The sequence below is a fragment of the Triturus cristatus genome, chromosome 8 (assembly GCF_964204655.1).
Source record: "Triturus cristatus chromosome 8, aTriCri1.1, whole genome shotgun sequence".
Taxonomy (NCBI): domain Eukaryota; kingdom Metazoa; phylum Chordata; class Amphibia; order Caudata; family Salamandridae; genus Triturus; species Triturus cristatus.
The window spans coordinates 1052168004-1052182064 of NC_140591.1; positions in this window are offsets into that span (position 1 = coordinate 1052168004).

Sequence of the window (14061 nt, forward strand, 5' to 3'; positions counted from 1 at the left end):
TCATGAGTGATGTCACTGACCATGTCATGAGTGATGTAATATGTGACGTCATCAGCAGTGCATTGCGGGCGTTCGAGTTATAGTTAGCTGAAATAACTATAACAGGGGAATTTCAATGGTTTTGTACGAGTAAAAAGTCCAGCTAACTATAATGCCCCTGAAACCTATGTTTTTTTCAGTGAATTTCTAAGGTTTTTTAAATGCTAATTCCTAACTATAACGTGCCTGAAACCTATGGTTTTTTCAGTGAATTTCAAAGGTTTTTTAAATGCTAATTTCTAACTATGCCTACAGAGATAGGACATGTGAAGAACGAAGAAAAAACACACAGAAAGAAAAAAAACAAATGCAGAAAGAAGCAACAGAAGTCCTCAAAGACGAAGAAAAGTGCAGGAAGAAGGATAATGTGCAGAAAGAACAATCAGAAGCGCAGAAAGAAGCCTGGTTGCAAAATCATCCTGTACCCTCAACTTTTTCAGACGGATACTGGTGGTAACTGAGTCTGACTAACCAGTCCTAGAGCCAGTGCTATGTTAAAAGACACTCAGAATACAGTGAAAACACCTACATACACGAGGAAACACTATGCGGTGGGGTCCCCCTGTGATCAGCATGACCTCCTCTGTAAGCCCCTAGTATATAATAGGGCAGGGGATTAAAACTACCTCTTAAAACGCGCCACTGGGCGTTTGCACACGTCACCCCAGGCCCCGTCCCCTCACTTCCCCACTGTGTAAACACGCCCTGTGGCCGTTTTAAGTTGGGAGATTAAGTCCCCTTGAATCCTGAGGGTCCCTAGGGTCCAACTAGACCACTAGGTACCTCCAAGTAAGCGCCACAGAGCTGCATTGCAGAGAGATGTAAAAAGGGGCACGGCCTAGACCACCTCTCTGCAACGCAGCGGAGTGGTGCTTACTGGAAGCACCTGGTGGGCTAGTTGGCCCCCAGGGTCCCTCAGGATTGAAGGGGAATTATTTCCCCAACATAAAACGCGCCACAGGGCTTGTTTGCACACGTTAACTCAGGCCCCGTCCCCTCCCTTCACCACTGTGTAAACACGCCCTGTGGCCGTTTTTAGTTGGGTGATTAAGTTCATTTGAATCCTGAGGGTCCCTAGGGTCCAACTAACCCACTAGGTACCTCCAGTATGAGCCACAGAGCTGCGTTGCAGAGAGGTGTAAAAAGTGGCACGGCCTGGACCACAACTCTGCAACGCAGCTCAGTGGCGCTTACTGGAAGCACCTGGTGGGCTAGTTAGTCCCCAGGGGCCCTCAGGATTGAAGGAGAATTATTTCCCCAATTTAAAACACACCACATGGCTTGTTTGCACACGTTAACTCAGGCCCCGCCCCCTCCCTTCACCACTGTGTAAACACGCCCTGTGGCCGTTTTTAGTTGGGAGATTAAGTTAATTTGAATCCTGAGGGTCCCTAGGGTCCAACTAGCCCACTAGGTACCTCCAGTATGCGCCACAGAGCTGCGTTGCAGAGAGGTGTAAAAAGTGGCACGCCTGGACCACCTCTCTGCAACGCAGCTCAGTGTCACTTACTGGAAGCACCTGGTGGGCTAGTTAGCCTCCAGGGGCGCTCAGGATTTAAGGGGATTTATTTCCCCAACTTGAAACGTGCTATAGGGCGTGTTTGCACACGTCACCTCAGGCCCTGTCCCCTTCCTTCCCCACTGTGTAAACATGCCCTGTGGCCATTTTTTTAAGTTGGGAGATTAAGTCTCCTTGAATCCTGAGGATACCTAGGGGCAAAATAGCCCACTAGGTACGTGCAGTAAGCGCCATTGCAGAGAAGTGTAAAAATGGGCACTGCCTGCACCACCTCTCTGCAACGCAGAGCAGTGGCACTTACTGGAAGCACCTGGTGGGCTAGTTGGCCCCCAGGATCCCTCAGGATTGAAAGGGAATTATTTCCCCAAATTCAAACGTGCCACAGGGCGTGTTTGCACACGTCACCTCAGGCCCCGTCCCCTCCCTTCACCACTGTATAAACGCGCCCTGTGGCCGTTCTACGTTGAGAGATTAAGTCCCCTTGAATCCTAAGGGTCCCTAGGGTCAAACTAGCCCACTAGGTACCTCCAGTATGCGCCACAGAGCTGCGTTGCATAGAGGTGTAAAAAGGGGCATGGCCTCAGAACACCTGTCTGCAACGCAGCTCCCTGGCGCACACTGGAAATACCTGTTGGGCTAGTTGGCCCTCAGGGACCATCAGTATTGAAGGGGAATTAATTCCCCAACTTACAACTGGCCAGGGGGCGCTTTGCAGAGTGCTGCAAGGAGGGGGCGTGGCCTCCAGCACGATGCCGGTCTTTTATTTATTTTATTTTTTTAAGAAGGAGGGCTGTGTGGCCCCCCTTCATTTTCTAATTTACTGGCCCTGGGGACTCCATCCCCCAGGGCCTGCACCCTAATTTTTTTTGTTGAAAAAAATTAATTTGGCCCTCCCAAGGCCTTAATCCGCCCCGGGGACCCCAACCCCCGGGTCATGGCCTTTTTTTTATTTAAATTCTTTACGAGGGGGCTGCGTTGCCCCCCTCCTCATGCCACTTATGGCTCCGGGGACCCCATCCCCCGGGGCCGGCCTTTGTTTTTTAATATTTTAAAAATATATATTTATAGAAACACCTAGGACATGCTGGACAAACCGTATGTACCTATCACCATGACGATTTGCGTGATATTCATTAAAAGGCGACTATGCATAGAATGCCTAATCCCGGCGCCCCCACCAGTGGGTACTCTCCAAGTAGACACCCTTGTCGTTTATTTATACAAACATGGGTAGCTATTGACGGGCACATTTAATATACACGCACACCAAGCCATTCAAAGGGGATTCGACAAAAATTCAACCAAACTATGCAAGAAACCCCCCTCACTGTTAATCAAAAACACATCCACCGCCGGATGTGTAATACTTTTTATTTTACTCTCTGGAAAGGAGACGAACCTCACTTGAGAGTCACAGCGTGCTCCTGGCTGAGCCCAATGCTGTGTTACACCCACCAGTGCCCGCCGATTGCCTCACACCTCTGTGTTGTATTCCACCAGCTAGTGCGTATGCTATGACACTCTCTAGCCCATGTGCACTGTAACACCACCCCGTGAATATGTCATGCCACACTTGCCTTCGCAAGGGTTATATTGCCCCATCTAACGTGCCTTCCTCGATGTGTATGTTATAACGCACAGCGCTATGCCATACATATTACAATCTGGGATCCATATCTTTGTCACAGTGCATATGCAACGTTACACTCCCCAGCACATATTTTATATTACAACTTTAGAGACTAGTTATGTTACACAACACTGCCCTGTGCATATTACACTTCAAGGCGCATATCGCATAGCACGCGCTAGTGCCTGTGCTATCTCGCGCTCTCCAATGAATCTGTCATTGCGCACAATTTATTGCATACTATATTTCATGCCCGGTTCATCTTATATCACACTTTTTGGTGCATAGTTTATACCATATACTACATCTAGTTTTCATTTTCAATCGTGCTCTCAGGACTATGTTCTATATAACACTGCGTCCACCTACCCTTTTTACGGGCATTACATTTTGCGATGGGGGTGGAGGGTCAGGGTTTTTTTCTGCCAAGTGAGCCCGGAGTCACAGTCACAAACGTCCTCTTCTTCCTGAATAAAAGTGAGATTATGCTGCATACTTGTTCATATTTTAAGTAGTTCGCACAGACACACATTTTAAAAACAATGAAGTTCCTAATACCATCCTTCTCTGAACAGTTAGCTTGCTGCCCCATCCACCTCCTCCCTATCCTCTGTTGTCTGAATCAATGGACTAGCCTCCTCCCTCCTGCCATGCATGGTCTGATGTGCTGCCGCTGCCCTCCATTTAGCATGATGTACCAGTCCACTCCTCCTGCCCTCCATTGCCCAATTCTATGGCCCATCATTGACCTCCTGCTTAGCCTCTGTGCTTAGCTTGCTGCCCCTATTCTCCTTCCCCCTGCCCTCCGATGTCTTTGTGCATGCCCCTGCTCCATCCTTTTTGCCCACTATGTTCCATGGACCTGTCACTCCTATCCACTCTGAGTGTTCTGTTGAGCTGCCACTCCCCTCCCACCTGCCTAGCATTGTCAGATGACTGCAACCTGTCCCTGCCACCTCCACCCTGCCTGTCCACATGCCATGCCCCTATCCCCTTCCTCCTGTCCTCCATGGTCCATTTTACTGCCACACCCTTCTACCCTCCCTGATCTGTTGTGCTGCAACTGCTCCTCCTGCCTGCCCCGCGCGGTCTGTGGTGAGGCCCCTTCCCCTGAACTCTCTTGTCTGTGCCCGGGTCCTGACCCTCCCTTCTATCCTCCATGGTCCTTTGTGCATGCCCCTGCACCCTCCTTCTTGCCCATCATAGCCATTGTGCTGCCACTAACCCTCCCGCTTGCCATGCATGGTCTTCTGTGCTGCCATGGCCCCTCCCACCTTCCCTGTGTGGCCAGCAGCTGCCACTGACCCCCTCCCACCTTCCCTCCATGGTCTGTGTGTATGCCACCATAGTCTCATTGTTGCGCTCCATGGTGTGTCTTGTTTCTAGTGCCCATCCTGCCTGACCTCCATGGTCATCTTGCTGCTCCTGCCCTGCCACATTGCCCCCAGCCCTCTGTTTCCATGTGCAGACCCCCTATTCCCTCCCTCCTGGCTTGTCTGTTCCATTGTAATGCCCGTGATCCGTCCCTTCTGCCCTTTATGGTCTGTTATGCTGCAGCTTTCTCTCCTGTCTGTCCATTATGGTCAGCTAGCTACCATTGCCTCTTTCCCATCTGTTCTCTGTTGTCCATGTGCATGGTCCTGTCCCCTCCCTATTGCTTTCTATGGATTGTTGTGCTGCACTCCCGTCCCGCATGCGCTGTGTGGTGTATTGTGCTGCTGCAAACCCTGATGCCGCCCTGTAGGGTCAGTTTGGTGCACCTCTCAATGTCCCTCCTGTCCTCTGTTATCCAAGTCCATGTCCCTACCCCAATTCCTCCTGCCTACCATGATTCAATGTACCATACTTGCGAACATTTTGAACTTGGTAAGAGGGAGATTTTGAAAAATAACTGGGGTATTGATTTTCCCCTTTGAGTTACATTGAAAAAGAGGAGATTGTAGACAGGAGACAGATCAAATAAAGCCCATTTGAGCTTAAAAACATTGGACGTTTCCTGGCTGAAACGGGTCTGTTGGCATGTATGGTTGTACTACCACTGCCTCTTCCTTCTGCCCACAATGGTCTATTATATTGCCACAGCCTCTCTTGCCAGTCCTGTATTGTTGGTTTGTTGCCCCTGCCCCCCTTTCCACTGCCCTCATAGTCTGTTGTGCTGCCACTGCCCTTCCTGCCTGCCCAGTGTGGTCAAATTGTTACCTCTGCACTCTCCTACCTGCCTTCAATTTTCAGAGTCCGTGCCCCTGGCCTCTGCCTCTCAACAGTATCCCAATGAACAACTAGATTGCTAACATTCTATATTTATTACAAAAGTGTGGAACGCCTGATGTCATCTTGATGTAATCAAAACTGTAATACCTAGAGTATTTCCTTTAGATATTACAAATATGAGAGGCTCTTATTTGCATCAAAATTATGGTTAGTGCTCTAAAAAACTAAAATGAGGACATATTTTCTGAGTTTTCAAATACCGACAAAGAACTTTTAAATTATTTGTAAACTTTATGTTTTTTTATCCAGTTGACCACTTGATTAAATGTTGCACCTTGGTGAGAGGATGTGGTGATACTTCCAGAGCTGCAGACTTTGCAACTGGGGAACCAGGTTCGAGTTCCTGCTTCAGCTCAACATTCTGTGATTGTGGTCAAATCACTTAATCTCCCCATGTCTACAACCAAAATGAATTTGATCTTGTGTGATGTAACCACTGCTCATGTAAAGCATTCCAATACCTGACAAGTCTGCACTATATAAAACTGCAAATACACAAAAAATAAGTGTTTTGCACACTTCTGTCATTGGGCTACATGTGGGCTACATCTGGGTGATATTTGTGCTGCATTTGGGCTCTTTTGTCTTTGGTGGCCATCTTGGGAGATTTATTTGTTATGAAGTTTCCTAATTTCCTCATTTACTGCAGTCTCCTCAGTAGGAAATGCTTTCAGTTTTTTACTTTGATTCCATCAAGAAGGTATTCAGATATGTCACACATTTGCCATAAATTCTGAATGTTAGCACTCTAGTTGCTCATTAGATCACTGTAGTAAAGCTACTGCTCACCACGGAAATCTGCTGCTGGAAAAGTGCATGTTTCAGTCTGCATATCAGAATTTCTTTATGAAATAGAAGAGGATTTGAGAAGTCAAAATGTGCTCTAATTTTCTTTCTTCAGCACTAATCATAATTTCTATGGCAAAATGAACCCCCTAATTTTGTTCCTTTGTAAATTAAATGTTTTAAGTGTTACCACTTTATTCCAATCAAGATGGCTTCAGGTGTGCCATACTTTTGTCATAAGTAAGACTTTTAGCGCTCTAGTTGTTCGTTAGAACACTCTGGGACATTCTGTCATTGGGCTATACTTGGGCTACATCTAGGTGATATTTGGGCTACATTTGTGCTCTTTTGTGTCTGGTGGCTATTTTGGGAGTCTTATTTGTTATGAAGCTTCCTAGTTTCCTCATTTACTACAGTCTCCTCAGTACGAAATACTGTCAGTTTTTTACTGTGATTCCATCAAGAAGGCATTCAGATGTGTCACACATTTGCCATAAATTCAGAATATTAGCACTCTAGTTGCTTATTAGATCACTGTAGTAAAGCTACTGCTCACCAGGGAAGTCTGCTGCTGATATTCAAAGTGCATGTTTCAATCTGCATGTCAGAATTTTTTTATGAAATAGAAGAGGATTTGAGAAGTCACACAAAATGTGCCCTATTTTTTCTTTCTGCAGCACTAATCATACTTTCTATGGCAAAATGTACCCCCTCATTTTGATCCTTTTTAAATTAAATGTTTTAAGAGTTACCACTTTATTCCAATCAAGATGGCTTCAGGTGTGCAATACGTTTGTCATAAGTAGGACTGTTAGCGCTCTGGTTGTTCTTTAGAACACTCTGGGAAGCTGCAGTAGAACACAAAGGAATCAACTGACGCTTGACGAATCACTGTGAAATTTTCAGGATTGGAAAATTTCGCGAAGATTCGTCAATCGGCGCCAACGTTATTCCAAATAGAATGTTGCGGATTTCCTATGGAAAATAGGTCCTAACTATAACTACCTACTGGTGACTGCCAGTAGGTAATACACATATATTACCTACTGGCAGTCGCCAGTATGTAGTTATAGTTAGGACCTATTTTCCATAGGAAATCCACAACATTCTATTTGGAATAACGTTGGCGATGATTGACGAATCTTCGCGAAATTTTCCAAACTTTTGGCCATCTCCGGTCCGCTCCTATCTTGAAAATTTCACAGTGATTCGTCAAGTGGGGGCCGAGAAAAAAGGGGGGTCCCAAAACGCATTTTCCCCATGCATTTTCCAATAGGACCTGTTGATGAAGCTACAGCCCGAACTGCTGAACCGAATTACACCAAATTTGGCAAAGAGGTAGTCCTCATTTCAGACTGATGCCTTTTGCTTAAATGGTGTAAATCCGTTCAGTAGTTCCTGAGAAAATTAGAGTTAAAAAGATAGATATATCTGGGCGGAGCCTAACCACACATCTCATCGTGAGATCTGATTGGCTGTCAGTACTTCATTCAAGAAGTGTTGGCAGCCATCTTGGGACCAATATACATGATAGCCCGTCATTAAAAAGCATTGCAGTTAATAGAAGGTTTTAAGACTTTAGTTACATTATAAATCATTTGTTGATGGTACCATACTCATTTTAGGAATTGTGGTGTGTTCTAAGGTGATTTTACCATGTGAAAAAACTTTCTGCTGTGATATCATGAATCATGTTTGGGAGAAAACAATTTTTTCATGCTTTTCCCACTGAGGTTTGGAAGGTGATCTATAAGCTAAACTGAGAGCATATTTTCTGTAAATTCACATTATCTTTCTCAGTCATGTGAGAATGAAGTCTGACATTCTCAGTAAAACATGTACATCCAACAAGGGCAGAGACTGTCAGTTGATTCCTTTGTGTTCTACTGCAGCTTCCCAGAGTGTTCTAAAGAACAACTAGAGCGCTATCAGTCCTACTTATGACAAACGTATATTGCACACCTGAAGCCATCTTGATTGGAATAAACTGGTAATACTTTCTTCTTTCTGCGGCCTCCCTTACGTTATATAGCGCCAGCAGTTAACAAGTGCTGATCTGGTCTTAATGGATGCACTTTGCACTGAGCCTCTCCTAAATAGTCAGTTCAGTTTTTCCAACTGGATGGCCCTTGAAACTGATCCGAGAGATAATGCGACAGTGCAAAGGCAAAATCATTGGACAGATGGATCTCTGTATTCACAACTCGTCAAGCCAGCCCATACATGGTAACCAGAAATCTTTCTTCCTTTTCCAGATGGCTCTATCTAATTTTAGTGTGTGTTTGATGGCGTTTACCCAATCTGAAAAGGTCGGAGAAGTTTTCTTGAGCCAACATTTACAGATTTCTCTGCGTGCCAGCAGAACCAGATAAAAAGACAATTTGCTTACATCCCAAGGTAGCGACTCGTAATTCGGAAAAATTCCAAAAAATACCAGCTCACCTGGCAGTCACATCTGAACATTGCCTTCATACCTTCCATGACCGCTCCCCAGACAGTATGCAGCATTGGGCACCCCAAGAACATATGGATGTCGTCTGCTTTTTCCTGCTGACACTTCGGTCAGCAGGGAGTGGGTCCCCTTGAAAATTTAGACAGCCTAAGAGGAGACCAATAAACTCTGTGAAGAGAAAAAAGATGGTTCCTCTTTAAATTGGCAGCTGACACAGTAGAGTGCAGTAAATCAAAGGATACTTGCCAGATATCTGATGGACTGTGTTCCAACGAGAAGCCTCCAGAGAGCTGGAATGGTAAGGAAAAATCTTCACCTGCCATTTCGATCAATATCCAGTAAAGATTTGCTATTTCTTTCTTATTCCGAGGTTTCATGAGTAGTGCTTTCTCCAAATCATTAGAAATGCCTACCAAAGTGCCGATTGCCTGGCTCCAGCTCCTTATTTGTAGGTATTTAAATTTTGATATTTTGCAGCCCAACATACTGTTCAGCTCATCCCAAGATATTAAAGAGCCCTCTGGAATTAGTTTCTCCCATTGATCAAGCCCGCCTCTTTCAGAGGAGTTGCCAATGCGTCTTTAGTCCACTCCGGTGATCCTGGGGATTCCCATATCGGGGCCAGGGCACTATAGTAGCTAATTTTCGCAATCTTTCTAACTTTGTACCAGATGGACGCCATGTCTCTTAAGGTCTTTAGGCGAACCTTTTTGAAGAAGCGTGGGTCTCCAAACTTGAACAAAAAAGCTTGATCAGCTCCTTTTAACTCGCCTAGCAATACTTTAAACATTTTGCCTATGTCTGTGTCATCTGGCTGGCTCAGGAGCATTTTCCCCGCCCTTGTTAAGAACACCCATGCATAGAGGATTATGTCTGGTGCACATAATCCCCCTTTGTTTTTCTTCCTTCATAGTTTTTTCAAGGAAATGCTTTTGCCCTTACAGGCCAAAATAAAGGAATTCTTTTTGGCTTGTGTTTTCCTTAGAGCCTCCTCCTTAAACGCTAAAGGGATATTCTGGAATAAGAATGTAAGTTTAGGTAGCAGCATCATTTTCACTAAGTTGACTCTACCTATTAGTGTCAGAGGGAGAAACGCACAGTTTTTTAAAGAGTCTGCAATTTCTTTGTCTACTCTATGTAGATTTGTTTCAGGGATATGGTCGATGTTTTGTTTTGAGTAATTCTGATTCACAAATACCTTATCTCATTTTTCAGGATGGGGAGGTGGACATTCATATTCCATGCCATACATTCTGTCTTTGACTGATTGATCTCATACCCTGAAATTTTACTAAACTGTGAAGCTATATTGTATATTATAGGAATAGCTGATGCGGCATCTGACATGTATATCATCATATCGTCAGCGTAGAGGGATACTTTCTTTTCCCAATTTCTAAACCTGAAGGGAATTATACAAGTTTGCTTTCTGATCCTCTCCGAAAACGGTTCTATGTAGAGATTGAACAGCAGTGGTGACAAAGGACACCCCTGCCTTGTCCCTCTTTTGATGGTTACAGCCGGCGACAAATTACCGTTGACCAGAATTCTTGCTATGGGCTTTTGGTAAATTGACAAAATTGTACTGCAAAAGGTTTTGCCCAGATTACATCTATCTAAAACCTGGGCTAAATACACCCAGTTCACACGATCAAATGCCTTTGTGGCATCTAGAGTAACAATAGCCAAAGGCAATTTATGCAGTGTCGCTATGTCAATGGCCCCCACCAAATTGTAAGTCAAATCCTGAATGCTCCTACCTCTGACGAAACCTTTTTGGTCGATATGTAGTACATCTCCTATGACCCCATTTAATCTATCCGCTAAAATCTTGGCAAAAATCTTGTAGTCAAGATTAAGTAGGGAAATAGGCCTATATGAGTCACATTGATTTGAAGGCTTAGATGGTTTTAAAATCAGGGCCACCGTTGCTTCATTCCATGACGGGGGAACCTTCCCTTCATTCTCAAAAATATGGAGAAACAGTCTATGCATCACAGGGACAAGGGTTCCCACTATAGCTCTATACAGCTCTGCTGGCAGCCCGTCTGGTCCTGGTGCCTTTGCCTTTTTACCAGACTGGATTGCTTTGATTATCTCAGTGGAGCTGATCGTTTTATTGAGCTAGATGGACTGAGCCATTTTAATTATATTTAAAGGCCAGTGTTCAAGCCAAGAATGGATCGAGTTATCTTGTGGAACAAGATCTTCACTATAGACCTGTTCGAAATGCTTAAAAAAGGCCACTGCAATGTCCTCAGATTTATCCAATGACTTGCCAGAGGATTAACATAATATTTCCTTTATACTGTTTTTATTCAAATCCTGTTTAGTTTTCCAGGCCAGGAGCTTACCACTGGATTCCCCATAATCAAAATGTGCCATTTTACTGGCCTCCCATCTTTTTCTCAGCCTGAAATCTAGAACCCCCATCAGCTCTAATTTACATGCAGCTAGAGTCACAGCAGTAGCCCCTTGGGCTGAGTCCGTCTGGGTTGTGAGAGCTTGCTCTATATTGCGGATTTTTTCCTCTATTTCAGCTATCTCAGCCTTGTATTTCCTTTGCCTGGCAATTTGTATAGATGTAATCTGGCCTCTCAGAAAGGCTTTATATGTATCCCACACTATTTCTATTGGAGCGGTCTCTAAGTTGCTCAAAAAGAAGTTCTCTGTTTCAAGGGACAGTTTTTGCACCACTTCTTCCTCCAATAGAATAGTTCTGTCCAGGGACCATCTTTTAGTGGCCTGCCTAATGGGGAGTTTCAAAACAAGTGATACTGCCGAATGGTCAGATAGATGGCTTCCTATATGACTTGAGTCTGTGACCCAACTTTGCAACTCCAAACTTAACAAGAAAAAATCTAGTCTGAACTTATGCCCATATTTTTTTATTATGAAAGGTATATCCCCTTTTGCTCCCCATTCTACTCCTCCAAATATCTACCCATCCCATCTGCTTCATTGCACTTATTATGGAGGATCTCATTTTGCAATTTTGTACCGATCTACTCTTATAGGTTCTGTGCATTAAGGGGTCTAACACCAAGTTAAAATCCCCGGCCAGAATTAATGGATCCTTAAAGAGTAATAACTCCACCAACAGCTCCCTCAGCGGAGCTGGATCATCCAAATTAGGTCCATAGTTACCTGCCACTGTAAATTTATGCGAGTAGAGCCGTATCTTGGCTATGGCCCATCTTATCAGCTTTATACCCTTCCACCGCTAAGGCAGCATTGTTTTTAATGAGAATGGCAACTCCCTTGGTAGTCAGTTGTTGTTTAGTACAAATACCTTCCTGAATCCATTTTTTGGTCTTACATAAGTCCCTCATCTCCTTTTCTGTAAGATGTGTCTCCTGTAGGATGACAATTTGTTCAGGTGCATCTTTCAAATACTGAAAAATTCTCTCCATTCTAAATTTTACCCTTAAACCATTAAGGTTCCAAGACAACACCTTTAGATGCAAAACCCGATCGGTCATATTATGTGCCATTTCTCAAAGTTTGAATAAGATGTTGTTTGAGTGGTATATATTGGCGCTTTGGACTTATATATTTTTTATTTTTTTTCCCTTATGCTCCCACCCTGTGACCGCCCTCCTCCCCTCCGTTTTCCCACCCTGGTGCTCCCCTGTAGAACCCCCCATCTTCCTCTTGGGCCCTACTCTGGCTTTGAGGCATCCCTCCCAGGTTCACGGGATGGTGGATGAAATTTTAACTGTTGTTTTAGCTAATATCATTACGAAAAGGAAAAGTATAAGACTCATAATATGAAAAAAAAGAGGGAAAGAAAGAACTCTTCTTTTGGGCTCTATTTAGTATTTCATCTTTAAGACTATAAGTCAGGAAGTGTACCAACATTTTCCTAGGCCTTGTTTTGTTTGGGTTAAGTCTGAATGGATCTCTATGGACTCTCTGAATATCACTCATGAGTTCTTGCTCTGAGGAGTCAACTAGAGTTGACTGTTTGATCAGCTTAACCACAAACTCTTTGATGTTGTTCCCCTCTGCTCCTTTGGAACTTTGAGCAGGTGTAAATTGTTCCTTCTCTGGGAGTTTTCAATTGATTCGATCTTTTCCTGGAGCCCCAGTTGATGTTATTTGAATTTGGCGAGTTCTCTAGAATTTTCCGAGGTTTGCGCTGACAGTTCTGCCACTGTGGACCCGAGAGCCGAAGCCCTAGCTGTCAGGGAGTCGAGTTTATCTTCCAGTTAATCGCAAAAGACATAATTTCACCTTGTTTTTTTTCTGAGACCTAAAATATGCTCTTCATTTCCTCACTTAAAGAATTTAAAAGTTGCAAGACAGGAAGTTGTAAAAGTATATCCCTGTCAGGTGAAGAGGTGGTCTCTACTTCCTTCATCATGTTCTGTTTCACCCTTGACCCGTTCTCGCCTGCGGAATCAGAGTCAGCATTAAGCACCTTATCTGCTAGTCTATCGCCCTTCTCAGTCATCGAGAAATCATCTGTTTCAGTTCCTTCCAACTGCCCTTCTAATAATTGGAATCTGTTCGGGCTTAATATTCCTTCTGGGTAGCTATGAAGTTGTTCTGCATAGCTACCTGATTTATTTGAAGGGCATGCCATCGGCTTCAGAATGAGGGTACTAGGTGTTACTCTGAAATAATTTTTTAACGACGGTAAAAGTTTTACCTTGGGTGGAGAGAAGGATGAGTTGGCTAATTTGGTAGCCTCGCCTTCAATTTTTTGTTTTTTTTCTTCGGCATTTTTGATTTGGCAAATTTGGAATGCTTTGCTGACGCTGGTAGCTTTAGATCTTTGGCCTTTGGTTTAGACCCACTAAGTAAATTATCAGCCTTGATATCAGATGATTTATTTATGCTTCTTAGAGCATATCTTGTTGAGAAATCCTCTACTGTGGGGCCCACTATGCTTCTTTGTCCGCCCTTCCCTAAGGGAGTTCTTGCTGGAGCTGCTCTCTGATCACAGAGTTCAGCCGCATAGTCTGCCCCCTGCAACAACCTCACTTGGCTTTGGTTGTCGGGAGGATAACTGACCAGTCCTACTGAGCTCTGACTATTTCTGTGGGTTTCTGGCACCTTAGATCTTATGGCCCCCTTCCTCTCCCGCAATGGGAGAGTCTGGCCGCCACTCTGCGACCCCGCCGGAACTCTAGGGCTGCCCTTGACCACTGTGCGACCCCCTCCTGTTGTAAGGCACAAGCCTCCTCTCCAGAACCTGAACCGGACTCGATTGCGGCCGGCGCCGCACCTGGGACGACCAGCCCCGCCACCACCGCTGACGCTTCTCCCACAGGATGAACGAACAGATTGTCTCGCTGTGGAGCCGGTAAAACAATCCCTAATGTTTCCGACTTTCTGCTACGCTATACCGCGTCCTCC